The following is a 5881-nucleotide window of genomic DNA, read 5'->3' on the forward strand; positions in this document are numbered from 1 at the left end:
AAATACACAATAAGTTTGTCTCTTTTGTAATTTTTGTAGTAGAATATTAAATTACATTTGTTTTAATTATACAACTTAATTACAATTTAAATAAAAAATTCCCCCCTTTGGGATTTCTTAAATTTAATTTCTTAAATTAGATTATTTTAATCTAATTTTATTCTATAAATATTTACCATTTATTTATAAATGTACCAAATAAACTGATATTTATTCTTCTCATGTTTTTTATGTAGAGCTACTTATTGTAAAGTACACAGATAAATACCTACTTCCATTTACAAATCAAATTATATTTCACTTTAATTGTAAATGATCATGAGATTGTTATCCAATATCTGTACAGGTTTTACACAAATTTCACTTTAAATTCCAAAACATTAAAATTATTTTATATATTTTTTGGATTATTTATACTATGTTTACAAATTTAGTATAAATTTGTGTACAAAAGTATGGGGATTTGTTTTATTTCATAGACCCCAAAATTAAAATATTTAAAAAGATTTTGTGGGGATAATATTTGCAGATCACACTATAAAAATAAGCATCATATATTTGTCATTTTAACTGGATGAATGTGAAGAAAACACTGGCTGAAAGTTACATTTGAGTGGCTAGGAGACCAGTTGTTTTGTGATGTCACAACTGCTCAGGTGGAGAACCATTTTGATGGCCCAGCAGTTTATCTGTGCAGGACTGCCAAAGCAACATTTGAAGCTGCAGTGCTCAAAATCATGCAGATTTGAAAAGTAGCTGTAGAAAAAGTTATTTGAGATGGCACATGTTTCTTCAGAAATTCAAGATGTGTCTCGTAAAGATTGACCAACTGGTTCAGGAAACTCCTGTAGATCTCTATTGTGTGATCAAACATTCTCTGGGGACTTGGACTTGAGTTCTATGATTGAAGAAAATGCTTTTCAGAATTTGTCTGAAGAATCCTTGATAAAAACACCATGTTACACACATTGTGTCTCTAAACCAGACGAAGATAATTATTTTCATTCTCTGACATTTCCAAGAAAACTCTGGGAAATGGCTGGGAGTGACCAATATAAATCCATTTGATGGGATGATAATGGAGCTTCAATAGTGATTGATGAAGATGTCTTGAAGAAGGAAGTTTTGGACAGAAAGTTCCCTTTCAGAATATTTGAACCTGGAAGTATGAAAAGTTTAGTTAGACAGCTTAACCTTAATGGGTTTAGTAAATTACGGCAGCATTTTCAAAGATCTGCTTCTCTAGCTGACTTTCTGGCAGAAGAAAAAGAAGTCTCTTTTTTAAGCAAGGTATTCAGAAATTTTAGTTAGCACTTGGTAACTTGTATACAAAATTGAAATTTGTACATCAATCTATGGTAATATATATGTAAAGCCAGATTATGAAAATTGTATAAAACTACTAAGGCTAAAATTATTTATCTTTTCCAAAAAAGAGTACAGTGCCTTAAGGATTCAATAATATGAGAAACTTTGCTTGCAACTATGAATCTTATCAGAAATCCAAATAAAGGTATTAAAGCTGCTTGTGAAAATTGGAATTCACCGTTATTGCAAATGCTAACTTCTTAAATTTGATGACTATACTACTTAAATATGTATTTTACAAATAAGGAATTTCAAAAAATAGTCAGCAATGTTCATATTTTGATGATATTATCTTTGCATTGTAAACGTGAAATCTGATGTTTTATAGGTTAGCCTTATTGTAGTCTTCTATTTTGGTTTAAAATTTTACTAAAATTTTTCTCTTTGGTTTTAGCTGCTGTTCTACCATAATCCAAATATAAAGTGAGGCTTTCCGCAGCTTTTGAGAATAAAAATAAGAGTTGGGATTAAAAATTCCTCTCTTGTATCTTCATTGGCTCAAGATTTCAAAAACAAACACTGTAAAGCAGGGGATAATGTGGATAATAATAATTTTTGTTTTCTGGCTGACAGTAGTAGAGAAAGTGCATTTTTACCTTTTGCAAATTTAAACATGCCTCTAATAAGAAAGCCCTCTACTAGCCACATAATTGGTGATACAACTACCCCGATCAGAAGTGATTTTTCTCCTCCATCATCAAGGTCAGTTAGACCACCATAATAAATTGCAGTGGATCAACATGCTATTTTAAATCAGTTGAACTGTGTTCACGGGCACTCTCAAAGCAGCTACCCTGAAGCAAATGGCCGTGTTGTGAACTTCATTACAACTACAACATCTACTTCTCAGTACAGCATCTTGTCTCCAATACAGAGAAATTATTTTGGACTTATGGTGGAGACTTCTACTTTTCCAAATAGATATCACAACATATCTGCCAATGAAGGTCATTTTCCTAAACTTCTACCAGGAAGGAACGCATGGTTTCCAGTGCCAGTGAGAGGTGATACATCAGCTACCTCTCTTTCAAAGCTGACTTATCAGCCATTTTCAGTTTATGAACGTCATCCTAAATTCAACTTATCTACCAGAGTTCTACCAGATTATGCAGGATAACAAAGACTAAAATTGATGTCGGCAAATGTCGGCAAATATCTGCAATTTTCCTTTTGAACAATAAACATAGGTGTGTACCTGTATTTACCTTATTTTCTTTAAATAGAGTTAAGTGTTAAATGGAGACTAAGTTAACATTTAAAGAAAAAAGTGATATTTGATTGATGTGATCATTTCATGGAGCAATATGGGAGTAAATTTGAATAATTTCTTGTAAGGAGGAAGAAAAAGTGGAAGAATTTGGAATAAGACTAAAACATGGAGAAAGGGAAAATCACTAAGTGGTTTCTGGCTCATCCTGGAAAGTATGAAAAGTGTTAAGTTAGGAAAGGTTGGAACAGGAAATAAATGCAGGAAGCAGTCCAGGGATTATGGTCTCTATTATGTCATCCCTGGAATCATAAAGGTCACATGATATAGTCTCAAATGGCACATTCAGTTTGTGGCAGAATTTAAAAAGTAATTTTACCTATGATCTTCTTTGTGTTGTTCTCAAAGTATTGAAATTGGTGTTTTCATTTCTTGCCATCAAGAGTCTACACTATATTTTCTAGTCAATAATTTATGTTGCTTTTGTGTTCAAGCCAAAGACATGCTTACGTCCTCAGGGTGGCAATTAATGCCTTTCCAAATGTAAGCAAACAAACTCAACTTAGTTTACTCATTTCTTTATAAATCTGGCATCTGACTACCTTGGCATTTCTTTATGTTTCTCTGTATCTGGAGATATATCCAGGCAAAAGATTGTCAACTATGTAAGCTGCAACCTCACCACTTTTACTCCAGCTCATCCTTGGACTTTGGGTGTCCTCTTATTACCTAATTAGGCTTTCCCAGTCTCAGTACAGAAACCACCTCATCCAGATGTTTTCTGTCTATCCCCCTTTCCTTGTCTAACTTGGATACCAGCACATTAAGCACAGCACATGTCACAGGATGAATTTAAGTATTAAGTGAATGAAAAATACATGTTGACTTTAAGCAAAATCTACTTTCTTGAAACAACAAAACTCTCATGGTTTTCAAACTATTTCGTTATGGTCTTTACTCTTCACCAAATACTAGATCTTTCATAGCCCAAAGACTAGTCACTCGAGACAGTAAGTGGAGGTAGGTACAGGTGACAAAGTAATATATTCTTCTTCATTCATGCCTCCAGAGGTCTGAAGCATTCCATTCTCATTTGCTGGATTTTTTAATGTCTTTTCATCACCAACCCACCGCAAAACAGCTGAGTCTCTTCCCCATACCGATAACTATACTGCCTTATGATTAATTTACTTCTTAGAATCAGAGCTTTGTCAAGAAGAGACAGTGCCATTGCAAAAATTTAATGTAGGTTTATACACCCCACATAACTTGTGCCCCTTCTAACCATCACAAAGTTTGTATCTAAGTGGTACTAGCCACTTGGTTGGGGTGGTCGAATTCAATAACCAAATTGCAATCTGAAATGTGTGGACTACAAGGAGGTGAGGGTGGTGGAATTAAAAATTTGTCCAACTGCAAGAATACAAATTTTCTGCAGATATTAGTAAATATAAAATATTCATGGAAGCCTTTGACTATTTCCCATTAATTTAAAATAAAAGGTGAAGCATTTTCAGAATGTGAAATGCCCTGAAATGCTGGAAAAATTGTTGGCAAAGTCAGGGAGCCTAAGTCTTATTCTCACAATGATGCAGCTTGTGTCTGCTGATAAGACTGGAATGGCAAAATTGAGTCCTGAATATGTGTCACCAGTTGTGAAAAAAGCCTTTGTTACTCTGGAGAATGGGCAATGTCCAGGGTAAGTTCTGACAATATCCCAACAATATGACCTTTACCAAGAGAAGAAAAGAGCTCACATGCAGCAGGTGAACTGTGTCTGGACAGTAGTGGTTTTTCCTACAACAGAAACATCAAGCTTTTATGTTTGCCAGCTGAAACCTGATGGTGGCTATGTTTTTGCTTACATTAGCAGTCTAGGGTTGAGATGGGATGGTTCAGCCACTACTTTCCAGGTCTCTTATCACACAGTGGGTCTTATCGTGATCATCTTAACAAGGTTCTACACTGATTAGTCAAAAGCTACTGTTTACTTTCAAAATCAGAAATTCTAAGGAAGAATATTATTTGTTTGTCCATCGGTAGTTTTCTACCTGGGAAAAGGTAGAATATTGGCAAAACTACAAAAGTTGGCTGGTGCTTTGAAAACTATTCTCTGAGCTCTGCCCACTGAATACTTCCCACTAAATACTACAAATCTGTCTACCACTTTGTGTGTATGAAGATGGATTTTTAAGCAGTAACTAAGTTTCTCTTAGTTGAGTCATCAGTGAATTGTTCCCCTTCATCTGTCAGAATCTCTGTGAATTAAGAGTTTCATTGAGCCACCAGATTTTCTTCAGATCAGGGGGAGGTAAATTATATTTCTCCCAATATACTAATTGTTACCTGTTCATTGAATCCCGAGCAGATGCTAGGGCCAAGCCACTGAACCCTTGAAGTGGACTGAGGCTTATACATTCTCCAGTACCCAGAGCCCAGCACTGAACTCTGTCTCCTTTTTAATTTAAGCATATGTCTAAGTTTTTTCTTTTAATTCTCATTGTTGACACAACTTTTTTTGGCTTTGAACACCTGTTGACTAATTTATAGAATCTGACACACTGACTTATTCCCGTTCACCTAGAAATTGTAATAACCTTTCTTCCCTTGGACTACCTGGAATAGAGTGAACATAGTAACCATTTTGAAAGCAGTCCTCAGTGCTAATAATGCAGAACCTTGACACCTCTTTGCCCAGCATTGAGGGAGAATGTTTGTTGTGGATCTCAGGGATTATCCTCACATCCCTTAATGCAACCAAGAGAAAACACCACATTGTTATGCAAAATCGAGTCTTTGTCAGTATTGCATTCCCATTGTAAAACAGTTAAGAATTGTAGGAGTTCTGAGATTTTACCATGCTGAGATTTTTAGCAACCTAGCATGTTCTTTTCTTACAGATGCTGTCGGGGAGTTGAGACCATTGGTCAGAGACAGTGAACTTTATCACTCACAGCAAGAGCAGCCAGTTTTAAATTTGTATCCATTCCCTAATCTCAGATGAATACACAGAGTGAAATTTTAATGCCTACAGAAGCAGTGGGGTGTTAACATGTAGAAAGTTTAAGGCATGGTGAAACACTAATTTTATTAGTGTCTTTATGTATAATTTATTAGAATCACTTATTTATTAGTATCTTTACCTAGGATAAGTATATCATGACTCAAGTTTACTTGCTGCAAAACCAATCATGAGAAATGCCTGGGGGAAAAATGACCATTGAATTTCCATTTTTTCTTCTGCTTTTATTGAGATATAATTGACATAAAACATTGTGTAAGTTTAGGTGCACAGGATAGTGATTT

General features: G+C 34.8%; 1 long non-coding RNA gene across 1 annotated transcript; it reads left to right on the forward strand.

Annotated features, from left to right (window-relative positions):
• Nucleotides 1-2309: 2309 nt before the first annotated feature.
• On the forward strand, nucleotides 2310-5607 carry LOC140692617 (uncharacterized). Its single transcript, XR_012068173.1, has 2 exons — nucleotides 2310-2555; nucleotides 5476-5607. It is a non-coding gene; the product is annotated as an uncharacterized lncRNA (long non-coding RNA).
• The last annotated feature ends 274 nt before the right edge of the window (nucleotides 5608-5881 follow it).

The sequence above is a fragment of the Vicugna pacos genome, unplaced genomic scaffold, assembly GCF_048564905.1.
Source record: "Vicugna pacos unplaced genomic scaffold, VicPac4 scaffold_14, whole genome shotgun sequence".
NCBI lineage: Eukaryota > Metazoa > Chordata > Mammalia > Artiodactyla > Camelidae > Vicugna > Vicugna pacos.